Source organism: Monodelphis domestica, chromosome 1 (genome assembly GCF_027887165.1).
Source record: "Monodelphis domestica isolate mMonDom1 chromosome 1, mMonDom1.pri, whole genome shotgun sequence".
Taxonomy (NCBI): Eukaryota; Metazoa; Chordata; class Mammalia; order Didelphimorphia; family Didelphidae; genus Monodelphis; species Monodelphis domestica.
In genome coordinates, this window is record NC_077227.1 from 417,012,514 (window position 1) to 417,039,927 (window position 27,414).

Sequence of the window (27,414 nt, forward strand, 5' to 3'; positions counted from 1 at the left end):
ATTAAGCAGTTTTCTGAAGAAAAAAATAAAATCTACATATAGTTATAATAAAAAATAATTCATTCTCTATTGATTAGAGAAAAGGTGAATCGAAATAATTCTCTAGTACTACCTCACAACTATCAGGCCAAATGCTAGGTGGGAAGGGGGAAAATAGGTACATTAATGAGCTATTGGTTGAGTAGTGAACTGATCCCACAATTCTGGAGAACAATTTGAAATTATTCCCCAAAGGTACAAAACTGTACCTACTCTTTGATCTTACAATACCACCATTTGGTCAGTATCCTAAAAAGAACAAACAAATAAGAAAGGACACATATATGTACAAGAATATTTATGACAACCCATTTTGTTTTGGCAAAGATTCAGAAAATAAGGGAGGAGGTAACAATTGGGAAATTGCTGAACAATTTTGACAGATAATTATGATGGAGTACTATTATACTTTGTGAAACAATAAGGGGGTGATTTCAGAAAATTATGGAAATTTATGAGTTGATCTTCATGGATCTATAATGACCTGATCCAAAGTGAAGTGAGAAGAACCTGGGGAACCATTGTACATAGTAATAGCAATGTCACAATGACTAACTATCATGACAGAGACTGACACATAAAGAAAAAGTGCCAGACTGAAGAGTGTATGGAACTGATCATCTTGTTGGGGGAGGGGCCCCCGGAGGTTGGAATCTTGAGGAGAAGCAGAAGGTTCCTTCTGAAGAACAGTTGCTCTCTCAGTCTGGAGAAGCTGAAGAGAGAAGTTTGAATAAGACTTTCCTCTTTGGGTTACCCACTTTTTCCTGCTTGTGACTGGAAATCCTTCCCCCCAACATTTCCCATTTGAAAAAGACTATTGAAGAGAAACCTGAGCAAGGCATTTTAAATTTCTGTCAGACTTTACCTCAGCTCCTGTTGCCCTGGGTCTGAACTGTGGCCAAGAGGCCAAACACAGGGTCAGCCAACCTGACTTTTTCTCAGGGGGTTTAGGTTGCCAAAGCCTGAGTTCCCCCTAAACTCAGGAGGGAGAGAAAAGGTTTTAGATAGAGACATGGACCCCCTTTCTCCCCACTTTCAGTTCCCATTCTTTTCCCTGCCAGTTATTCCTTTATATTACTCTGATTGAGTTGACATTAAAGTAGTTATATATTCCCCAAGCTGTGAATAAAGTGTGATTGAACAGATCTAGGGGAGAGACATCTTCTTAAGAAGAAATCCTTTGGTCTAAGTAGTGGAGGGGGGACAAGAGGGACAAGAACAAATCCAGGAGAGCAGTCATAGCTGAGGAGGGAAGGCAGAAGGGGGGAAATCTTCAAACCCTTTCTCCTCTCATGGAGCCAACCCTAAACATCACCTGTCCTCTCCTTGATCCTGTTCCCTTTACCATCTTCAAATCTTCAATCTTCAAAATTTCTCGATTACATCTGCTTTCTCCCCTGAACTCTGCTTTAAGAAGGGAGATTTCCACTCTTTTTATCTTTCTCTATACTAAAAGACTGTTATGTCATTATATCTGGCACCCCAGGATTTAATAGAACCCCATTTTAAAAAAACAACCTTAGTGACCAACTTTCACCAACTGTCACCAACTGTCATCAACTGTCAGTTATAACTTGTAAGGCTAGCAGCCATTGTCACTCGGTCTGCCTAGGAGTTTTCACACAGTATCAAAGACATCTTGATTCCTGGTGGGGGAGTAGAGGTTTTTCAACAACTGCCATTGTGTGTCAGTTGGAACACTGAGGAAGTGAGTAGGGCTGTCAGCAATAGGATCTAGCCATATTGGATCCTATCTAATTAGAAGCAAAGCTTGTGGGGACAACAACCATTTTCTAACTGTTAATTCCTGGCAGTTAGAGCATAGAAAAGATATAATGGGAAACATGTTACAACTAATATTGTGGTCTGCTGTGATAGGAATAATTGCAAATTATTGGGGCTACTGTATAATTAATAATACAGTGTCAAGGATGATAACATTCTGGGGACATTAATCAATATGACTATGGGATGGACACAGATACCAATGAATTATCTAGATGTGAACTACGTCTGGCAAATCATACCCCAAATCTATGTTGTGTTCATGGCAGTGACTAACATCTCTAAAGTACATCAAATATGGTGCCAACCTGATCTTCCAAAAGAAAACTGCACATTTTCTATTCATCGATAATAAATTAGAGGCATTGTTTGGTCAGATCCCTATTATAACTGAGATATGCCAGGATTACATACAGAGAAAACAAGGCATGGAGAAGGGAACTGATGTTGTGATTAGGGATGTGACGGGACAGACTAATAAGGACACTGTAGTTACTAGTACTAATAATGAAACACCATTAGGGGCACTAGGGGGAAGTGACATGGCTACTGATACAATAGCAAAAAGCAACAAGGCACCAACTAATACATCTGCTAATAATCTTGAAAATGCATCAAAGGCTCAAAAGATTATGCCTTTGCATGATGTAGCCAAGTTCACTAATAACTCTGGCATCTTACATGCACAGGTTAATAAAACATTCACCACCCATGACTTAGCCTTACATAAACAAATGCCTAATTTTTTTTTATCAAAGCCTTATCTCTCAATCAAATAGCTAAAAAAGAACATTCTGCCTCTATGAACCTGACTTTGAGGATGTAGAAATTCTTTTATCTGAACTTTTTATGCCCCAGGAACATAAAAATTTTATTAAACAAACTAGAAAAGATTCCTCACTCACGAGGTGGCCAGAAGTTTTTGAAGATCTGGATTATTCTAATCCAAGATCAATAACTCACCTAAAAGAATGCCATGAGGACTTGGCTATCCAGATCATTATAATGAATGAAGACAATTTCAAAGAACTCATGATAAAAGAAAATTCTATCTTCCAGAGAGAGAGAATTGATGAACTAGGTGTACAACTTGAAATACAATATTTTCTCACCTTATTTTCTTGTTTTTTTCATATCTTATATGGACATATGTTTGAATGATTTCACAGGTAAAATTGATATCAGATTGTTTGCCTTCTCAGTGATCTTGGAGGGCATAGGAGTTAGAAAAGAATTAGTAGTTCAAATTTTTAAAAGAATGTTAAACATAAATAAATAATAAAATTGTAAAATAAAAAAAGCTTACTCTCTTATCCTTACCAATAAGCCTCAGTTTCTTCATGTGTAAATTGAATAGTTTGGACTAGATAATTTCTTAAATTACTTCTAGCTCTAATATTCTAAAATTCAATGAACCTAGTTAGTTTCTAAATCCTGATGTAAACAGCACTCAGTGAAGTGTTACTTGGTAATTCTCTGGCAAATGAATATATGTAGAAATTTCCATCCTTTTAAAAATTTTGGGATGGATTCTTTCTGCTTCGCCTGGTTTTCTGTGCCAAGCTTGGCTTTTGGGTTGTCTGATAAAAAAAAAAAAAGCTGTAGAAGAAGTTCTGATCCTGGTAAATCTTCTTATCTTGCCTTATCTTCTCTCTCTTTCTCTGTCTCTGTCTCGCAGTCTCATGGTTCTACTCAGGGTGGTGGTTTGGTGGTCTGCAAGAGGACCTCAGAAGCAGATTTCTGGCATTTGAAACCAGACAGTCCTGTGGAGTAGGAAAGAGGCAGAATTGGGTGTCAATGAGAGAGTTCTGTCTGTAGGGCAAATTCTATGTGAGCTATCAATCCAGCCTTATACAAGCAAGGAGTTACTAATAAAGAGTCCCACAATCTACCTCCTGCTGTCAATCTTCCTAGTGGAAAGAGTGAAAGACAGTGATATGTGCCTTGGAACTTTGGGGCCTCCATAGGACTTGTTAAATCTCCTTCTCCCTCTTCATCCACCTCCTGGTATCTTCTACAGGATGCTTTATGCCCTGGTTTGTAAATGAAGCCTGTTATTATCATTGAGATAGTGTTTTTATGGCATAAATAATGAGGTGAAACAGGGAAAGCGGCGTCGGCTAGAATTACTGCCTGAACCGAGATGGAAATAATCAATATGTCCTCACTTACAAATCTCATCTGCATGTCGACTCCATCCCGCTGGCTGTCTCCCTCCAGATTCATTTCACAGGAGGTCCAATAAAACATGCAGTTGGCATTGATCGCTTTTATCCATGGCCATAGATAGAAATGCATCATTTGAAATTAATAGGAGGGCTTGTGTTTATAACCCAGTCCCTAGTGAGTAGCCTGCTCTGCAGGCCATTAGAAGAGTGAATGGCCAGTAAGAGATAGACCATTCACAGGGTCACAGAAACATTTGAAAGCCAGGTGGTTATTGCTTTTGCTTACATCCCAGCTGGGCTTCTGGGTGTGCTGAGCCCATTTTCTCCTTGGGGCTATTGCTTAAATAAAACTAAAATATTTTAATTTACCACTAAATTCTCTGTCAATACCAATATTTTCTCCTTCCAGATTCTTGCAATGGTTATCATTGGGATCACAACAATTATACAAGGAGTTTGTGCAAAAAATTCTTTAATGGTTCCTTTATCAGTAAATAATTGTCAAGAATATTATGAGTAGTATATTAAATTACCCTGGTGGTTCACATCTTTTTTGTTATTGTTGGAGAAATGAAGTTGGGAAATACTGGCTTGTACTTTTCAAGTTTTACAGCTCAAAATTTCTTCCTCACATATTACCATATTCAGCCCTCACAGCAGTTATGGGATGCAGTCAGGGCAGGTGTTAATATCCCCATTTTATGAATGAAGGAACTGGGAACTAAGACTTTCCATTCCATGCACTCAGGCCCAAGCAAAATGGGTTTCTTTCTGCGGAAGAATATAATCTATCTTCCCTCATCTCTATATCTATGCTCACATTGTTTCCTATGCTTGAAATATTCTCTTTCTGTTGTTGAATTTTAGTCTAATGACAATGCTACTTCCCCTAGTAGTTATGGACAATTCCCCATGGTGAATAATAGTATGGTAGTGGGGAAAATACTTTCATTTTGGAATCAGAATATACTGATCCATCTCCCATATATGAGCAGCCTATGCTATCTTGATGATGTCATTAGTCTTTAAATCTCTGTTTTATTACTTGTAAAAATAAGCCTGTGAGATCTATTCAAGCTCTAACGTAATGTTATCTATGATTTCATATACATTCTGTTTTGCAATTATACAATATTTATTTTTATCTGTGTCTTATTTCCCTTTCTAGACAGTAAGTTCCTTGAGGTTAAAGATAAGATTTTGTTATTCATTACCTCCTCTAGTCCTTGGCATTGTAATCCTAATGTAGAAGGCAACTAATAAATGTTTTTAGATGAATTTATGAATGATTGGAAGATGTAACATGACCACACAAGTTCCCATAGCTAATAAATAGAGCTAGAACTAGATTCCAGGCCACCTGAATCATTCTTCAGGATTTATTCCATGTGGATTTTGTATATAAGTAAGAGTTTATATATGGTCCATGGAACTCTACAAATGTGTGACTTATGGAAAATGACAAATATTCTGGATTTTAATTTTCTTATTTTTAAAATGGGGACAATTAGTGCTTATTTTATTGAGACCTCAGAGTGGTAGAAGGGAAGCATTTTGTAAATCTACTGGATGAATACAAATATGAATTATTATTATTATTTTAGAGAAATAGTGAATATTAACTGTACTTTCTCACTTTCCATGACCACATTTACTGTGATTACTCCTCAGTCTTGAACTCTTTGCAGATAGAGAATAAGTAAATGTTTTTTTAACTATTTCCTTTCTTGGAAACATATTCTATATTTATTTTCTCTGTGGCTACCAAAAAAATTATGTTTCTTAACTTCTTTCCACATTTCTGTAATCCTAGGCATTATATGCAATTATTAAAAATGTGTTTGATTTTTTTCTCAAAGTCATTCTGTAAGTCAAATAAGATTATAATTGTAAAGTTTTTAGTATAGTGCATTGAACACACTAAAAGCTATGTAAATATCGGTACTAGTAGTAATAGTAGTAGTAAAAACTACATAAATATTTTTACACAACAACTACTACTACTGTATCACTTCCTCCTCCTCCTCCTCCTCCTCCTCCTCCTTCTCCTATTGTGATTGTTTTCTGAGACTAGGTCCCTTATCTTGTCTACTCTGGAAACTCAGCAGCAATTCATGGGATCTCTTGAAATACTAATGAAAACCAAATGTTGGCCTGCTCTGTTTCTGACCTAGACTGGTTAGCCTCTTCTTTGTGAGCCTTTGGGCCCCTTGTTCTAGGGGCTCAAAATATCAGTGCTAGACAATGAGAACCTGTTTGACCCTAGGCACTAATACTATGACTTATTTTCATGAGTCATCAAAATTATTATCACTATCATTAGTATTAGTCATAAAACATGATACAGACCTTTTGCAAGTCTTGTGCTGGATTATCAAGTTCTATGGGCAGTCTATGAGACTGACTTTGGTCACCTCTGCTATAGACCATCCCTTAGTGACCTTCAAGTTTTCTGGGAAAGGGTACATTGAAATAATTATCTATCTTATATATAATATTTCATGCTTTACAAAGCCATTTACACAAATCATCTGATTTAATCCTCACATCAATCTTGAGGGAAGACAATCCAGGGGTTATTATTCATACTTGATAGATAAAGAAATATAAACTGAAAGAATATAAACAAATTTCCCATGGTCATGGGGGCAGTATGTGGCAGTCAAAACATTCACATCTTAGTCTTTTGACTCTTAAAACAGTTTGCTTTCTAATACAATATATGATCTCTGATGAGATTCATGTCATATTATAAAGGAAAAAAAAATAATCAGCTCTTCTAGAATAAGAGAATCTTAAATCCAGGCCCATTCCTGAACTACTATCTATGGGATCTTGGGCATTTCATTCAGTATTTCTGGGCCTCATTTTCCACATCTGTAAAATGAAAGGGTTTAGATTAAATAACATCCTAGTTCTCTTTCAGTTCTGAATCTATGATCCTATGATCTTAAGCTATTTACTATATTCTGATCTTGGAAACTCTCTCCAACCCCTCTGATTTCTAACCTTTCTAGCTTTTAGTTTCCTTGTGAAATGACAGTTTTGATCAATAGTTTCTTTAAGATCTCTTCTATTTATCTATTCTATGATCTTTGAGGGGACTTAGCATTTGGGGAATTTTATTCTTTTGAGTTCAGATTTCTCTCACTGGAGTCTTACTTCCCCATAATATATTCATGTTGGCCAAAATCATGAATGTTGGCCTTCTTATATTTAAATTGAATATGTTATTTTCTTCCTATCTGATTTTAAACTCCTATAGGCAGATAATATCATTTTTTTAATCTTTGTGTCCCCAGCATCTGACAAGAGTGTCTTGTAAAGACCAAGTATTTAATACATATTTAGTTTTATTTTATTGAACAGAGTTTATAATTTTTGACATTTTTTTCTACATGTTGAGTTAAACCACTGGAAGAAAGTCACATAAAGGGCTATAAATGAATTTACTAAATTTAGAAAAAATATTTATTTAATGCATTAATTAGAATTGTAAAAAAGGCTAGAAAGATTTTGTTATGATCAATCAGACAATTATTGCTTCTTCTGATCTTTTTCTTTTTTTTATTTATTTATTTATTTTTAAATTTAAACCCTTACCCTTCCATCTTAGAATCAATACTAGGTATTGGCTCCAAGGCAGAAGAGTGGTAAGGGCTAGGCAATGGGGGTCAAGTGACTTGCCCAGGGTCACACAGCTGGGAAGTGCCTGAGGCCCAGATTTGAACCTAGGACCTCTCATCTCTAGGCCTGACTCTCAATCCACTGAGCTACCCAGCTGCCCCCTGATCTTTTTCATTCACTCATATCTTAACATATTTAGGAGTGAACATTTTCAGCTGAAAATCAAGGAAATCAGTTTACTGAGTGATCAGAGCTAGCTTCTCTGGACTTATGTTATGTATTAAATAAAATGGGTTTAATATTCCTTAGCCTCTCTTTCTCAGATAAAATCAGATTTTACATGTGAAAGCACTTTCAAAACAAGTTCTACAGAAATCAGGGGAACTGGCTGACATGGTTCAGAGTTAAGCTTACTGATTCTAGAGTCAGAGAACCTGGTTTCAAGTCCCAAATCTACTACTTACTACCTATGTGACAGAAAAACAAATGACTTTCTTAGGTCACATCAATAAAATGAATGTTGACCTCTGAGTTGCATCTCATCTTTAGATCTGTGATCTTACATCTTGACTTTCCTTCTTAGCACCACAAACAGGAATATCAGTGAAGCTGAGAGAACAATAAGCTTAGTTGGTGGTATGCTTAGAGTAGTTTCTGAGCTTTGATAGCTAAGCAATCCTAGACACCCATCATGTCATTATGGATAGGCAGTGAGAAATTTAAAGATTAGAAAGAGCAAAGATGAATGTCAGGAGAAACAACAAGCTAAGTAATTTTCTAGAATCCTGCCTCCATTTTTGTGACTTTCAAAGAGTGACTCAGAACTAGGTAATCCTATGTTTGGTAAGAGAATGGCTATAGATCTGGGATTAAGAATAGTTTTTTCTTCCACATAAACATTTCTGTGCATTTTTCGTGGTAAAATGACCCCTGGGAAAATAACCAGGGAAGCCATTTCTGTGTTTATGTTTCACCCCCTCTTGGGGATGTTGCATGTTCTAGCTAACCTTGAATTACCAGTTTAACCAGGAATCAGTCTTTCTGTTTTCTCGGTATGGCACTTGTCTGATACTATATTTCATCAGTCTTAGACTGATTCAAGAAACTGAGACAAACTACTGTCAGTGACTCACTATTTGACCTGAAACTAAGGACTTTTCCTCTTTAAATCTCATTCTCCTTCCCTGTCAACTGAGAGAATAAGAAGAGGTGGTTTTGGAAGTGGCATATATCTTTAAAATCTGAGATAAAAAAATAGATTAATTTTTTTAATTCTGATTTTTTAAATTTACTTAACTTTCTATATCCAGTTTCAATCTTTCTAACTCCCTTATGGGTTTGAGGCTTACTCTCAATCTAGTATAACTTGTCTGCTGAAATGGTCTTTCCAGGCTGTGGCCAGTGTGAATGTTGCATGTTCCTTGCTAACATATTATATGGAACAACTTGGAGTCATTGGTGAGAATTTGGTGAAAGGTGGAAACAAATGGTAAACAAGCAGCTCTGAAAGGGCTCAATAAGCCTTCACACCAGAGATGTTATTTTTCTCTGAATACATTAGAGCTAAAGAAATTGCATCCATCCCCTCCTGAATGTATAAAAACCCTGTTGAAAATTTCATCTTTGGACTATTAAAAGATAAATTGATGCATGGATCACTTATGTTCCCAGCCCAGATGATCAATCAGTATCGCCAGGGAGAAGTAAGTCTATCACATAGGCAAGTCACATGTCTTACATGTATGAAAATAGTCACATATCAAACCTTAACTCTGAAAAGTATCAAGTACTTGGGAAGAAACTGAGATGCAAGGACTCAACCTCTTTTGCTAATGTGAACCCACCAGAATTATCTTTATCTCATTCCAAAAGTTGTATTATAAAAATCTGGCTCACTGTGAAAAGTTTACTGATCTCTAGCAATCAACCCATCAATGTGTTGCTATTTTGACATTTTTAATAAACTCCTTTTAATTTTTAAAATTATAAAAACAACTATATCATGGAGAAATTAAACAGCCTGCCCTGCACTATCCCCCAAGATTCTATCCATTAGAGATAATGGATTAGGTCTTAAATTCCTTATTCTCATCTCCCTAGGAGGACAAAGTTCTTTCTGTGGTATTTTGTTCTCCTGAGGTATAGTTTATGCAATAAATTCTGAGCCATGATTAAAAGAATCATTTTGCATGCAAATCCTTACTGTGATATTTTTTCCCTCTTACTCCTTAAAGTAAATATTTTTGTTGTTGTTGTTAGGAAAATATCCATTTGCAAATGCATTGACTGGGGAAAAGCCATACAATTGTACAATTCCAGGTTGGGGAAAAGAAAAGAAATTATAATTCATTGGGGTCTCTTTTCAGTTCTTCTTATTTATGACTGAGGGTATTAAGCTAAGGTATCAAGAAAAAACACAACAGTAGAATTGCAAAAGTGGTTTTGATTTTTCCCCCCTAAAACCCTAAAGCCAGAAATAGTACTTTGTGAAAAATTTCTCAAATCAATTATCTCTTCCATTTCGAGGTCTACTACCTTAACTGTCAGTGATTGCCAATGGTGTTCTCCTCCTCTCATTGTCAATGCAAAAAATTCAAATAATATACAAAGGAAACATTAAGGAAAAAAAAACCCAACAGGTTATCAATTAACATACAAAAGTGGAACCACATACTGCATGATCTGGTTAAGGGCTCCATGGAGAGACAGGCAGCCTATAGGCTAAGCATTCAAGTTTACAACCCCTTTGGGGGGGCTGCCAGTGAAGAAAATCGACTTAAGTTTCCTATTAGAGGCCCTAAAGCAAACCAAGTTTATTACCCTTGGAGCTCATTTGGAACACGGTATGATTTGGGGGAATCTGTAAGAGGAAATTCACTCCTTCCCTGACCCCACCATTCTGACTGGCTTAGTCTTTTGGGTTCACAATATGGTTGTTGTGAGGGAAAAGAATATATTTAAATACATAGGACACCTAATCAGACTGCAAAAAATCTTAGAAATCATCTAGTCCTTTTTGCTAATTTTATAGAAGAGGAAACTAAAGTCATGGAAGAAGCAAAATGTCTAAGACTTAAGAGGTAGTAAATAGCAGAACCAGGTTGGGAACCCAAATATACTAATGTCTGAAAGTACAGGTGAAAGGAGTAGAGGAAAAAAAGGAACATCTGTGTCTCTAAACCTGAAGTTAAGTACAAAGGAGTCAAAGGACATGGGTCCAATCTCAAGTTATGCTATTTAATATGTGTGACATTTTACAAATCATTTCCTTTTGTCTATTCTTTCTCCTATGCTTGCAATGCACTTTGTCATCTATACTTCTTAGAATATCTAATTTCTATCAAAGCTCCAGTCAAATATCAATTATTTATGTGGCTTTCTAGATGATCATTCCCATCCAGTCAAAACTAGTGTCTCTCCAAGGAAATCTAATTGCATTTATTTATTTTACTTTATTATTGCTGTAATTTGGCTATTCCAGGAGTATATCTATTGTTGGTCATTGGACAAGGATCTCAACCTTAGCCTAAAAACAAGAGTATTAAAGTTTATAAAGGGTTTAAAACTGTGTAATTCTTATCAATCTGGACATTATCAGTATAAACAAAACCAGAAGTTTCAGATAAATAGGAACATGACTCACAGGTACAATCAGAAGGTCAAAGAAAGGAGTTTGAAAAGATAACAGTATCATATTGTTCAATTCATTAAGGAATATTATTTCATGAAAAGTTTTGTTTTATGTTGCAATGATCATATGTCATTATTTTTGAACACCATGAAAACAACTGCAGCTTAGAGACCAACAAATGATTATATAAGGTGAAATGTTAAGATATTTTAAACCATAAGCCCATCTAGATTAAATCAACATGTACTATCATATTTCATCAATTCAATATCAGTGTGGAAAAGGGATGGTGAGAAATAAATGGAAAATCATGGGTCAGGAAGAAGAAAAGAAACAAACCAATGACTAGTAGACAGCAAAGAAATCTCACACCTTTACATTTAAATCTATCTATCTATCTATCTATCTATCTATCTATCTATCTATCTATCTATCTATCTATCTATCTATCTTTTCCCCACCAAGAAAAAAGAATGGGCATAGTGAGTACTAAATGAGATAAGTTATGAGATTCATTACATTTTAAGAGACAGGAATGAACTTGCTATTGAAGTAGAAGTTAACCCTGAATCAGATTTCTGGATATAGTCAGAGCATTAACTTTTAGAGGTGATAATCAGAATGTTTAAGCAGCTAGAAATAAAGAATAGTAATAAAAATATGATATGCATATGATATGCAATCCTGAACTCTTTAGATGAGTAATTAATAATGAAATATGGATGGGAGATAGGAGATGAAAATTGATTATAATAATTCTATACAGCAGTTGAACCTATATAAATCAATTACCATAAAAGGGATATGAAAAGAGTCTAAAAACATTTTAGTCAGCAAACATTGGACTTACTTTATAAAGAGATAGATGATGGCCAAACACAACACTGGTTTAAAATATATATTTTGTAAAGTTGTACAAATGAAACTGATAGATGGTTATGCTTCATTGCTTCATAAAGCAGAGAGAAACAGAGTAAAAACATGATAAGGAAAACTTTGGGCTTGATGGTACACATTTATAATTCCTGCTACTGGGAAAGTCAAGGCTCATTGATCTATTAAGGGCTAGAGTTCTTAGCTACATCAGGGATAAAATGGATCAGCCATCCACTTGATTTCCATGGAAGTCACCAGACTACGTTAGGCAAGACAATTCAGGAAAATGGATCAATCAATATTTCCAAGTGGAGCAATAAATGGGGTTAGGCTCATGAGTGACAGACCACTGTACATCTAGTCTGCAAATCCAGTAAAAAAATGTATGATTCAACAAGAGATTCAACAAAACAAAATCACACTGAAGACAAAAATGGAAGAACAACAATGAATTGAAAAGTGGAAAAGATCTGCAAAGACTTTTTGTAATAACTTTTTTTAAAAAACAGTAGATGAGAAAGACAATAATGAGAATAGAGACAGAAAAAGCAGGCAGAATTAATAAGATATATAAAAGAAATAGAAAAAGAAAATTACAAAATTGTGAGAACATCAATGAATTTTTTCATTAGACAATCAGAAGAAGGGAGAAATGTTAAAAGTCTGTGGGGACATGTGAAAACAGGCCTAATTAATACTAAATAGGAAAGGAGGAAAGGTGGCTAAGAAAACATCTAACAGTAGAGCCTACATCTCTACTTTCAAATCTATTAAAATATAAATATTATCTACCCATGTATCCACACTGGTAAAACTATTGCAGGAGACAGGCTAAACTAAGCTGAGGGAAACTGAGAGGCCTCAAACCTGTCAGTGACTTTGAAAGATGTCTACCTTAAGATCATGAAGACTTCCCCAGGCAGAATGGGTGGATGAGAATAATTTATTCCAATAGTCCTAAAGACAGCTGAAGCATATGCTTTAAGGTGTGTAAAGCTTGATCCAAGAAATCAAAGATACCAAGGTCATCCACTTCATCCCATGGGGTCATGGCCATTTGTCTTGACTTTTGTCTTGCCACTGGATTTTAATAACTCTGGAAGAGAGAATAAAGATAAGGACTTTGTACAACTTTGCTTCACCTAAATCCAGTTCATGAACAAGTTAAGACTTCATCCTGTGAAGTCTTTGGTTCTCCTTAAAAAAAAAATGAAGACTGAATAACAATAACATTAGAGTATAAGCAAGGCATATTTTTATAAGGATTATTTTATAATTGGCTACATCTTTCACACCTTGTGATTAACTTAATGATGAATAGACATAAAATATTTTTTGGTTGTTGTTTTTTATAAATAAACCATTTTATTCATTAGAGCAAAACACTGTCTTCAAAGTTCTCTTCCATTAAGCTGTCTCTCATCAACATAATTCAAGATTCTTTGAAAGATAAAACAGCAGAAATAATCTTGCTCAATGCCCCTTTGATTATTAACATGAGGAAGGGCTAAAAACATAGAAATATGTTTTCCCCACTTCATCAAGTTCAAGTTGAAGAAACATCCCTGTGAGTAACAAGGTACTTCAGATACTACATTTTTTGGACAACATTGTATTGATTTCACCAAGAAAGACTCCAAAATTTCCAGAAGCTCCTAGAAGATATTGGGAAACATTGAAAATGTTTTGATTTGACCTGGGAATGAACAAAGAGAATGTTTATTGACCATATATTGACATGAAGTTGTTGTTAACCTAACAAATTTGTCCATTAGTAGTTATATTTGAGAGAAATACCTAAATTAACAAGTTGGACCTGGGTTGCTTCAGGAAATTGCAAAATTCCTTTAATAACTCAGTTTCCTCCAGAAGCCAAAGTGTCCCTTTTAAAATAATAATAAAGCTAAAATGTGGAATACACCAATTGTGCAGGAACTGAAAATTAATTTCAAACAGAATGCAATGGTGGGTTGAAGAGGCTGCAACATATAGCAATGATGACATTAAAAACAAAAAAAAAACACAATAGTAAGGGATGTCATCAGGGAAGTGTATATTAAAAAGAGGACGAGCTGGTTATATGACAAGGATATTGGATGACAAAGCAGACAGCTTGAGATTTTCATTGCTTTGCTCATGGCATCAGGAGAAAGTAAAGAATCACTTAGTGTATTGGTTGGATCCTCTATGATGTACATATTAGAGTACATGGACAGGATTTGTGTAGGATGAAAAGTCAGGATAGATTGTTGTCTGCATCATTGGAGGCAATATCAAAATTGAAGGACTTATAAATTTTGAGTATGTTTCATACATCCCTGTCAACAGAATGTAAACATTCTAAAAGCAGGGATTGTTTTTATCTTCCCATATTTTTGTTTGTTTTTTGTTTGTATTCCTAGCAGTTAGCTCAATCTGTTTGGTATTTAATAAATATTTGCTGACTGATTGATCTGCAACAAGAAGGGGGTGGATTGCTACCAGAACAAAGTAGATTCTACCTCACCAAAAGTCTTCAAGCAAAAATTAGATGATCACGCTAGATATATCGTAGGATTTTTATTGGAAGATAGATTTAATGACCACTGAAGTGCCTTCTAAGTATGTCATTATGTGATTAGATTACCTCTAAAGTCCCTTCTAGTTTCAGAGTCTATTATCTTATGATATCATAGTAAAGCTTCAAGAGATCTGTGATTTCATTAATTTGGGTATTCTTTCCCCAAAGTACAGATTAAAAATTCTCCACAATATAGTAGATGATCTTTGTGAATTTCTATAGAGAACCTCAAAAATCAACACTTAGATCACTGTTCTGAAGTTGCTTCTCAATTTGGTTATCCTGTTCTAGCATAGTCTGCACACAGAATCTATTTCTGAATCTATTAATAATTGCTTTTAAAGATCTGTGGAATATGCCAGATATAAGATATTCTACTCAACTGATGAAACCTATAGGAATCCAGTTTCACCTCCAAACTATAAGTTGTTGGAGGACAACTTGCATGCTAGTAATGGCTTGCATTCATTTATGATGTTCACATACGTCATTGCATTTGATCTCACAATAGCCCAGTGACTAAGTGATACAAATATTATCTCCATTTTAAGGCTAAGGAAATTGAAGCTCAGAGTAGTAAAACAACTCCTCCCATAAATTAGTCTAGATTCAGAGAGGGAACCACAGCTAGATTTCTTGATTCCAATTGTCATACTTTTTTCCACATAACATTCTATATGCTACTGTTCCTTTATGTGAATGTTTAGAACCATTACTGGAAATTTTTGACAGAAGTAACAAATACACTATAGGTATCCCTTTCCCATCATGATTTTACCCATCACATTTTTGATATATCATGGGTCAACATAAGAAATTGGATGGAATATTTTTTAATTTTAAAAAATTTATTGATTGATTAATTTAGAATATTTTTCATGTTTACATGATTCATATTCTTTCTCTCCCCTCCTTCATCATCCCTCCCAGAGCCCATGAGCAATTCCACTAGGTTTTGCATATATTGATGTTCAAAAACTATTTCCAGTTCATTAATATTTGCAATAGAGAGATCATTCAAAGTCAACATCTCCAATCATATACCCATCACACTCCATGTGATAAATTGTGTGTCTTTCTTCTGTTTTCTATTCCCACAATTCTTTCTCTAGATGTGGATAACACTCTTTCTCATAAGTCCCTCTGGATTATCCTGGATCATTGTATTACTTCTAGTAGTGAAGTACATTACATTCACTAGTACCACAATATTTTAGTCTCTGTATACAGTGTTCTCCTGGTCCTGCTCATTTTCCTCTCCTTCACTATCTGATGGTCTATCTAGTTCACATGGAAATTCCTCCAATTTTTTTCTCCTTAATTTCTTTAAATTTTATTTAATTAGTCAATTAAGAACATTTTCCCCTGGTTTCCCCAAGGTTACAAGAATCATAGTTTTCCCCTCCCCTTCTCTTCTCCAGTAGACAACACGCAATTTGACTGGGTTTTACCTGTGTCCTTGATCAAAACCCATTTTCATGTTGTTAATGTTTGCACTAGGGTGATCATTTATAGTCTATATTCCCAATCATATCCCCATCGACCCAAGTGATCAAGAGGTTGTTTTTCTTCTGTGTTTCTACTCCCACAGTTCTTCCTCTGAAAGGAATAGTATTTTTTCTTATAAATCCCTCAGAACTGTCATGGATCATTGCATTGCTACTAATAGAGAAATCAATTACATTTGATTTTACCACAGTGTATCAGACTCGGTGTACATTGTTCACTTGGTTCTGTTCCTTTCACTCTGCATCAATTCCTGGAAGTTGTTCCAGTTCACATGGAATTCCTTCAGTTTATTATTCCTTTGAGCACAATAGTATTCCATCACCACCATATACCACAATTTGTTCAGCTATTCCCCAATTGAAGGACATTCCTTCATTATCCAAATTTTTGCCACCACAAACAGTGTGGCTTTGAATATTCTTGTAGAAGACTTTTTCCTCATTATCTCTTTGGGGTACAAACCTAGCAGTGTTATGGCTGGATCAAAGGGAAGACAGTCTTTTAGTGCCCTTTGGGCATAGTTTCAAATTGCCTTCCAGAATGGATGGATCAATTCAGAACTACACCAGCAATAAATTAATGTTCCGACTTTGCCACATCCCTCCAACATTTATTACTTTCCTTTGCTATCATGTTAGTCAATATGCTAGGTGTGAGATGATACCTCAGAGTTGTTTTGATTTGCATTATTGATTATAAGAGATTTAGAACACTTTTTCAAGTACTTATTAATAGTTTTGATTTCTTCATCTAAAAATTGCCTATTCGTATCCCTTCACCATTTATCAATTGGAGAATGGCTTGATTTTTTGTACAATTGATTTAGCTCTTTATAAATTTGAGTGATTAGACCTTTGTCAGAGGTGTTTGTTATGAAGACTTTTTCTCAATTTTTTGCATCCCTTCTAATTTTGATTGTATTGGTTTTGTTTGTACAAAACCTTTTAAATTTAATGTAATTACAATTACTTATTTTGTATTTTGTAATTTTTTCTAACTCTTGCTTGGTCTTAACATTTTTTCTTTACCAAAGATATGACAAGTATACTATTCTGGGTTGACCTAATTTACTTATAGTTTACTTTTTTATATTCAAGGCATTCACTCATTCTGAGTTTATCTTGGTTTAGCATGTGTGATTTTGATCTAAACCTAATCTCTCCCATACTATCTTCCAGTTTTCACAGCAGTTTTTGTCGAATAGTGGATTTTTGTCCCAAAAGCTGGGACTTTTGAGCTCATCATAGACTGTTTTGCTGGGGTCACTTACCCCAAGTCTATTCCACTGATCCTACTTTCTGTCTGTTAACCAATATCATATTGTTTTGATGACCACTGTTTTATAGTATAGTTTGAGATCTGGTACTGCTAGGCCACCTTCATTCACATTTTTTTTTCATTATTTCCCTTGATATCTTTCATCTTTTATACTTCCAAATGAACTTTGTTATATTTTTTTTCTAATTTTGATGAAAAAAAATTTGGTACTTTGATGGCTATGGCACGAAATAAGTAAATAAATTTGGGTAGGATTGTCATTTTTATTATGTTAACTCATCCTATCCATGAGCAATTAATGTTTTTCCAATTGTTTAGGTCTAGTTTTAATTGTGTGGAAAGTGTTTTGTAGTTGTGTTCATATAGTTCCTGTGTTTGCCTTGGCAGATAGATTCCTAAGTATTTTATATTGTCTAGGGTGATTTTAAATGGAATTTCTCTTTCTAATTCTCGCTGCTGAGATATATTGGAGATATATTGAAATGCTGATGACTAATGTTGGTTTATTTTGTATACTGCAACTTTACTAAAGTTGTTGATTATTTCTATTAGGTTTTTAGTTAATTCTCTAGGATTCTTTAAGTTGACCATCATATTATCCGCAAAGAGTGATAGCTCAGACTTCTCATTGTCTATTTTAATACTTTCAATTTCTTTTTCTTCTCTAATTGCTACTGCTAGTGTTTCTAGTAAAATGTTAAATAATAGTGGTGATAATGGGCATTCTTGTTTCACTCCTGATTTTATTGGGAATGCTTCTAGTTCATCTACATTATAGATGATGTTTACTGATGGTTTTAGATATATAATGTTTATTATTTTTAGGAAAGGCCATTATTTTCCTATACTTTCTAGTGTTTTCAATAGGAATGAGTGTTGTATTTTGTCAAAGGCTTTTTCTGCATCTATTGAGGTAATCATGTGATTTTTGTTCTTTGGTCAATTATATGGATGTTTTTTTTAATATTGAAGCATTCTTGCATTCCTGGTATAAATCCCACCTGGTCATAGGGAATAACCCTTATGATCACTTGCAGGAGTCTTTTTGTTAGTATTCTACTTAAGATTTTTGCATCTATGTTCATTAAAGAAATTGGTCTATAGTTTTCTTTCTCAGTTTTTGACCATCTTGGCTTTGGAATTAGTACCATATTTGTGTCATAAAAGGAATTTGGTAGAACTTCTTCTTTTGCTTATTCTTTCAAATAGTTTGGATAGATAATCTTGGGATTAGCTGTTCTTTGAATGTTTAATAGAATTCATTTGTGAATCCATCTTGTCCTGGGGTTTTTTTCTTAGGGAATTCTTTGATGGCTTGTTAAGTTTCTTTTTCTCATATAGGGTTACTTAGGTATTCTATTTCTTCTGTTACTCTAGGCAATTTATATTTTTGTAAATATTCATCCATATCACCTAGATTTCTGTATGTATTGCCATATATTTTGGCATAATAGTTTTTAATGAGTGTCTTAATTTCCTCTTCATTAGGGGTGAGGTCTCCCTTTTCATATTTGATATTATTAATTTGGTTTTTTCTTTCCTTCTTTACATTAGATTGACCAATACTTTGTCTATTTTACTTGTTTTATCAAAGTAGCAGCTTCTAGTTTTATTTATTAATTCAATAATTCTTTGACTTTCAATTTATTAATTTCTCCTTTCATTTTTAGGATCTCTAATTTAGTTCTCATCTGAGGATTTTTAATTTGTTCACTTTCTAGTTTTTTGTTTTTTGTTTTTTTTTTTAATTTGTATGCCCAATTCATTGACTTCTTCTCTCCATAATTTCTTAATATATGATTTCCCCCTGAGTACTGCTTTGGCTGCATCCCATAGATTATAAAGGGATGTCTCATCATTGTCATTTTCTTCAAAGAAATTATTAATTGTTTCTATGATTAGTTATTTAACCAGTTTTGGAGAATCATATATTTTAATTTCTAATTGATTTTTTATTTGCCTCTCCATGTACCCTTACTAATTATTATTTTCATTGCATTGTGATCTGAGAAGGTTCCATTGGTTATTTCTGCTTTTCTGCATTTGTATACCATGTTTCTGTGATCTAGTGTATGGTCAATCTTTGTGAATGTGCCATGTGGTGCTGAGAAGGAGGTGTTTTCCTTTTTGTCCCTATTTATTTTTCTCAATATATCTAGTAACTCTAATTTTTCTAAGATTTCATTCACATCTCTTACTTCTTTCTTATTTATTTTTTGGTTCGATTTGTCTAGATCTGATAGAGGAAGGTTCAGGTCTCCCAATAATATAGTTTTACTATCTAGGCAATGGGGGTCAAGTGACTTGCCCAGGGTTACACAGCTGGGAAGTGTCTGAGGTCAGATTTGAACCCAGGACCTCCCATCTCTAGGCCTGGTTCTCAATCCACTGAGCTACCCAAATGCCCCCAGATAATAACAATTTTTAAGAGTTACCAATATCCTCTTTTCTTATAGGGACACAAATCATTTTAACCTTTTGAATGCCTTAAAATAAGTTTTTTTGTTTTTTTTTTATTTTCCACTTTCTTAATTACCATTTGGTGATTCTCTTGAATTCTGTGTTTGGGCATCAAATTTTCTGTTCAAGTGTCGTGTTTTCTGTATAAATATTTGGAAGTCTTCTATTTTGTGAAATATCCATAATTTCCCTTGCAAGAATATATTCAGCTTTGCTGGTTAGTTAGTTTTTGGTTTTAGACCTAGTTCCCTTACTTCCTGGAACATTGTATTCCTTATCTTTTGGTCCTTCAATGTAGATGCAGCCAGATCCTGTGTATCTTAACTGTGGTTCCATGGTATCTAAATGCCTTTTCCTTAGCAGCTTGTAATATTTTTCCTTGGTCTGGTAGTTCTTGAATTTGGCTATAACATTTCTGGGTATTGTCAATTGAGGATGAAGTACAGGGGGGTGATCTGTGGATTCTTGTAATCTCCACTTTTCCCTCTTGCTCTAGAATGTTGGAGCAGTTTTCTTGCATAATTTCCTGTGGAATTATGTTCAGGCTTTTTCTTTTGTCATGATCTTCTGGTAGTCCAATGATTAATTGTATCTCCTGTAGCTATTTTCTAGATCTTCTGTTTTGTGGATGAGGTGTTTCATATTTTCCTCAATTTTTTCATTCTTTTGATTTTGTTTTATAACTTCCTGCTGTTTTGTGAAGTCATTTGCTTCTAGTTGTTATATTGTAGTTTTTAAAGACTGAATTTAATCCATGTTTTTTTGACCATCCTTCTCCTTCTGATCTTTTATCTCCTTTGCCTCATTTTCAAGTTGGTTAGTTTTGGCTTTCAAGACAATGTTTTCTGTTTCCATATGACTTATTGTGCTTTTTTTCAATTCTTTTCCCAGTTGTCCTCAGCCTCTCCTAATTGTTTTTTGAATTGTATTTTGAGTTCTTCCAAAGCTTGTGTCCAATTTGCTGGAGTTTCTGTATTTTTGCTTGATGTTCCTTGATACTCTTCTGTTCCATTTGATCTTTGTTTCTTGCCTGTATAGAAACTGTTGGTTGTAATTTCTTTTTTCTTTTTCTGTTGTTCAATCATTTTCCCGCTTTTTTCTCCCATGTAATTGCCTGTAGTCTTCCTCCTCTCACTATTTGCTGAATTTGTGGGTTTGTGCTGTTCTGTCCTGAAGGGGCTTCTTCTCTGCTCTGCTGATTGACCAGGTTAAGCTGATGGTAATGATGAACCTTGAGGTTAGATCTTCCCCAGCCTGCAGCAGAACCTGAAAAAGAGCTGGGTTTCTCATTTGCCTCTAGTTTGTTGCAGCCTTTGCCCTTGGAGCTTAGTTAGCAAGGCTCTCAGATTAGTCTGTGGAGGAAGGGTGTTGGATCTTGAGCTTCCCTGCCCTCTGAAGGCTTCTTATCTGCCCTATTGATTAGATTGAGCCAAGGTGGAGTTGATCTGAAAAGCTGGATGTTCCCTGAGGCCAAAACCTTGGGGGGGGGGCAGGGGAGGAGGAAATGCAAGATGCAGTGTCTTGATTGTAACAAGGCTGCCTGCTCTGTGCTTCTCCTCCAGCTGCCTCTACACAGACTGTGTTCAGTGCCCTGAGCCTGGCACAGCTATGTCTCCAAGGTACTCCCTCCAGACTATCACCCTTGCCCATCCAGAAATTCTAACCACTTCTAGAGACTCAGCACTGTATATGGGGGAGGGGTCCTGGGACCTTCCTTCTTCTTTTCCCTTAAACCTGTGTGATCTAGTGTTAAAGCTTTTTTGAGGCATGTACTTTTTAAGTTGTTTTTAGTAGGAGGGTTCTGTAGCTCTGTCCCTCTGTCCTATTGTTAAATTTGCTTTCCAGTCCCCTCAAAGCATTGTGTTTTTGATCTGTGAGGAAGGGTTTAAAGAGGTCTGAACTTTTGCTGTCTCTAAAATGCCATCTTGACTCTGCCTCTCCTCCAGTTCTGGATGGGAATTTTGGGGGAATTTTGCAGAAGCTGCAGAAAAAAATTTTAGGGACTCAGAAATACACAACATATATTTCTAGCATTATATAATATCAACATATTTTATATTTTAGGACCATAAATACACATAATTTCCTTTTTCATTAGAATGAATGAAAAAGTTAAAGTTTGCAAAAAGAATGTGAAAACCAGCCCATAACACACAAAAGCTAGAAATGTAGATACCTTAACAAGTTTAATAACTCATAAGTACATAAAATGTTTGCACTGCTATGTGTATTACCTATATAGTAAATTAAGTATTATTCTTAAGTTTGCTTCATTTAAAAATATTTCATATTTATTTTATATTTCTTTTTCATACATAGTTTTTACTTAATATTGATCTATAAAGCATATGCCTAAGTACTTAATCCAATCAGGTACTGTAAACACCATATAAAAGAAAAAAGAGAAAAAATCAATTCTCTTTTTCAAAAGGGCTAGAAAAAAATTTAGGCAAATTTTCTAGATCATAGGTTCATCATGCCCCTAATTCAGAAATATGGAAGGGATAATTGTAATTGTCAGGTGCAGAGACAACTAGTCCTTCGGATTAGAGCAAGGTCCTTCCCATAATTAAAAAAAGAGCAAGTGATGTTTCTGTAGAGCTTTACAAAATGCTTTCTTTAAGACATCTATATGAGAATGGTAATTGATCAAGGATTATTGTCAATATTATGTAGATGAGGAAACTGAGGCCTAGAGACACTCAGGCAAGTGTCCAAGTTGGGACCTGAATTCAGTCTTTGATACTTTAAGACTATATTAACTCCTAACATTGCCCCTCTCTCCTACTTTTCCATTCTTACCATGAGAAACATTCTCACAATCTTTCTTCCTTATCCCTTCCCTCCATCTGAGTTGGCCTGCCTCCCAGTTTACCACCCCTTACAAAAAGAGCATTGAATGGAAGTTTGTATGTACTATCTTTGGGGAAATGTCAGACTCTTTGCAAAAAAATTTGATACCTTTCCAAATGTCTTCCCCTTAGTTCTGAAAACACTGCTAGGCAATCTCTGCCATTGTAGGTGCATTCTAGGGTCTTTCCTTGAATTTAAGGAAGTCAAGTACCTAAGTGGTTGCTCCTCTGCAACCTTAGAACAAGAGGCCAATCTGAGTCTCCATAGATCTTTTTTCTAAGAGGCATTTCTATCTGAGCAATGTTCTGTCCTGTCATTCTTGCTGTGTTAGTGGTTTCACTGAAACTGCTGAGCAAGCTCCTCTTCTCTTTGCAGTCTGTAGACAGCATAAATGATGTCAGCCACAAGTCTATCAACTACTTTGGATTCTAACTCTGTCCAGTCTTTTCAAATCTTGCCCTAACTTTCTCAATTTGGTAATTGGGTAGAAATTGAAACGGTGAAGGTTAGATTATTGGACATCATTTCAATAACTCCTAATTTTCATTTATTGCCTACAATACCTGTCCTAGGATCAAATCTAGCCTTAGATTTTGATCTAACATATCACTTGCAGAAAACTTTTCATGCCAGCGGAACCTTAGAAGTAGCTCTGTGACTGTGATTCAAGGACATGTTTGTAATTTGATTTAGAAGGACTAATATTTTAATCCTGACTCTGCCACTAGCTCAGTGTTTGACTTTGGGTAAGGTACTTTTATGATTACACTTAAATTTCCATATTTGTTAAATCAAGTGATATCAACTAATAACAAACAGTTTCTTAAGTGTTGGATGTGAAAATAAGGGAATGGACTGAATGATCAATAAGCTTTTTGTTAAACTTCCCTTCAATCTTTCATGTTCTAAATTTTAACATTCTATGTTCTATATATTCTCTTCCAGTTCTAACATTCTGGGTTGAAAGTTCCCTTATGTCTCTTTTAGTCTTTGAACAAAAGTCCCATCCAGCCCTAACATTGTGTTCCAATGTGCTTTTGTGCTCTGACATTCTATGGTTCTTTGATTCTAAGTGAATAATTAAGAGCCAAGGATGAAAAATGTAAAACATGGAAAAGAAACTAACCATGCTGATTAGAATGGGGAAACTCAGTCTCTATCTGCCTTTCTGCCAAGCCAACAGGAGTATAAACTGTGAATCCTGTTCACCACTGTTATTGTCTGAATTATTATTGAACTGTTGGGCACAATTAATTGTGAATTATACCCAACAACCCCCTACCATCAAGAGCACTGGAGAAAATGCTCAACATATGCCAGATAATAAATGCTTCTTTCCCTTGGGGTGACTTTAGCCCTCAGCAAGTATCTATTTCATCTTAATTCTAATGATGCTTGTCCCTAATACTTTAAAACTAAGATACCTTTCTAAGCATTAAATAATGATGATTTCTATTACAGTATAAGGTTGATAATTATACAGACAATGTTACTATAACAACAAAAGACAGTTTGGAATTCTAAACAGTTGATTAAAGTTACAAAAATCCCAATGAACAATAATAGTAACAAAAGATTAGGTTTAATGGGAGAAAATGCAGTGTATTCATAAAGAACAAGCAAATTACATGTCAATAGAATATATGATTTCAAAGCACTTTATATAGTTTATCTTATTTTATCATTAAAACAATCCTAAAAAGTTTGAAGAGCAAATATAAATTCACCCTATTATAGATAAAGAAAATAAAACTTGATCATGTCTTCTTTAAGGTCATATAGCTAAAAATTGTATGAATTAGGACATAAGTTGATGCCAAATTCAGGATGCTATCTAACAATAAGCTGATTCAATGGATATAACTTTGGGCCTGAAGTTAGGAAAATTAGTTGAAATTTAGACTTAGATGATAAATAATTTCATAATTTGGGGATTGTCATTTAACCTCAGGTTACCTCAGTTTCTTAGAATGTAAAAACTTAAGATAATAATAGCATCCACCCCACAAGATTATTGGTGGAAACAAAATGAGGTTATTGAAAAGAGCTTTATAATTCTTGAAGTGATAAATAATGCTTGTTGTTTCTGTTATTTTTATTTTTTACTATACCACAATGATTACAAAATTCCCAAATACAGTATTGGGGATAATTATTAATATACTATGATAGAAGAAATATTTTCAAAGGGTTAAGTGTATCACAAGTGGAGAATGTTGACTTGGAATTGAAAAATTAAACACATTCTTGGAATGTGTGAAAAAGTGGATGGAATCTTATATTTGACATTAGTCAAACTATTAAAAGAAGAATGATTCCTTTTGGGATGTTGATAGTTAAAGCAAGTTAAAGCAAGAATCAGAGGATCTGGAGAGGAGATACCACTATTTTGTCATGGAAAAAATAGGGAGCCACAGGGCCCCACACTTCAGGAAATCAAACCGAAAATTGACAACTACACTAAGAAGCAGAAAAATTGCATAACCATGAAGCTGAGCAAAGATGGCACCATACAGGTTTTATTAAAGTGCATCTCAACATTTGGAGGCTAGTGACAGTGTGAGCAATGATTGGACTCCTGTCTATCTATGGTGTTGTCAAAGAGATGAACTTGGCTATGCTTCTTCTTGTCTTTGGATTCTTGAAAGCAGTTACATATCAGCAGCACCACCACTGTCAGCAAAATCATCCAGGAGCTCCTTGAGAAGTTCATGTTGGTGGACAATCTCCAGGAGATTGCTCTGTTTCTATCACTGACTGTCCCTTTTATCTTTGCCTGTTGGCTGGCCTAGACATCCTTAGTTTTGTGCTGAAGAAGAATGAGATAGGAAAAGTAGAATGGGATGCTTTCTTTGCCCAAGAGTTCCAGAACTTTCTAACCATCATGGAAAAGGGAGAACAGGACAAAATCATGCAAATGCAAAGAAAGTAAGTCAAATTCAAGCAAAGACTATGAAATTTTGAGAGATGCCTGGGAAAACCTAGCTAGCCCTGTCTGCCTCATTTCTAGCTCCAAAGGACAATGGATTGGTATTCCTATTTTTTTCTCAGAACATACCTGGCTGGCCACTCTTGTGTTCACCCTCAAGCTTTTCCATATGGGACAGTAACTCAGATATATGCTACCTTTGGATTTTTTCCTCTCTCCCTTTCCCTTGTCACTCCTTGACATCCCCCTCACTCCCCTGAGAGACTTCTGTGGAAACAGCACCAACTATTCTAAGTAAATCTTGCTCTTGCTCTATCAAACTATAGTTCTTTTTTTTAAAACCCTTACCTTCAGACTTGGAATCAATACTGTGTATTGGTTCCAAGGCAGAAGAGTGGTAAGGTCTAGGCAATGGGGGTTAACTGACTTGCCTAGGGTCATACAGCTGGGAAGTGTCTGAGGCCAGATTTGAACCCAAGACCTTCTGTCTTTAGGCCTGACTCTCAATCCACTGAGCTACCCAAATGCCCCAGCCCCAAACTACAGTTCTTTCAGAAACACAACAGCTGTCTTGACACATCATCAATCCAGGACCTGTAAGTATGACTCACAAAGGCAGATAAGGAAAAAAACAAGGGAAAACAATTTCATGGAGATGCATATTTCTTCCTGGAATTTTATTCAGTTCTGCTGCCTATTCCCAATCTTCTCCTACTGAATAGCTTTATTTATTGGGTTACATAATAAAAAAGAGAGGGATGTTAAAAAAAAAAAGAATAGGGAATCTGGAATCTGAACCCTAAGGACCAATTCCTTGCCCTTCCTCATACTGGAAATATGACCCTGAACAAGGCTCTTTGACTTTCTGAACCTTAGTGTCCCCTTCCACAGGGAGAGATAAAATAATTTCTTGTCTCCTTGGTTTTTTTTTCTGCCCTGTGATTCCATGAGATTTTGTCACATTACCAAAATGAATTAAAAAAAAAATATTTGAGGAAGATGTTATGTCAGGAATGCCAATGAAAACAACTCTAAGGTTTCATTACATGCCCAGAAAATTGCCAAAGATGATAATGGCTCAAAAAAAGACATTGTTCAAAGGTCTGTGGGAAGACAGGCATAATATAATAACACTGCTCTTAGGGATAGGAATTGATGCAACTGTTTCAGAAAGCAAGTTGGGACTATCTTAGAAAAGTGACTGTCACAGAATTTTCTGTTTAGCCAGGTGGGAGGAAACCACAGTGTCAGTCAAGAGTAAGGAAGGAAAGAGATTTATTACATGCAATCCCAGATGTGAGAGCTCCTCAGGTCTGGACCCTGAGGAAAGGAGTTCATGTTATTTTATACAGTTAAGTTTCATGCTTGGACACACATGACAGGACACATACGGATATGGGGTTTACAGGATTGGATGAAAAAGGGGAGAAGCCCTGCATCCTGTTGCAGCATTGTTCAAGGGGGGTGGGGAGGCCCAGGCTTGTATTGTCCTTAGTATGGCACAGACAGTATAAGTCCAGAACATCAATACATCATGGATCTGTCAGGTCACAGCATGGGAAGTAGAGTACCCTATGAGGTGGAACTATTTGCTTTGTTCTGGAGTTCCAGCAGGTCATCCTGTTTGTAGCAAGCTTCTGGGGGCATCAGCCTTGCAAAGTCAGTCCTTAGAGCATAAGGTATGGGGAGGGTCCCTAAA

The 27,414-nt window shown here is 35.3% G+C and overlaps 1 pseudogene; it reads left to right on the forward strand.

Moving 5' to 3' along the window:
- Positions 1–2,252: 2,252 nt before the first annotated feature.
- On the forward strand, positions 2,253–25,742 carry LOC103095118 (ras association domain-containing protein 5-like; annotated as a pseudogene).
- Positions 25,743–27,414: the final 1,672 nt, after the last annotated feature.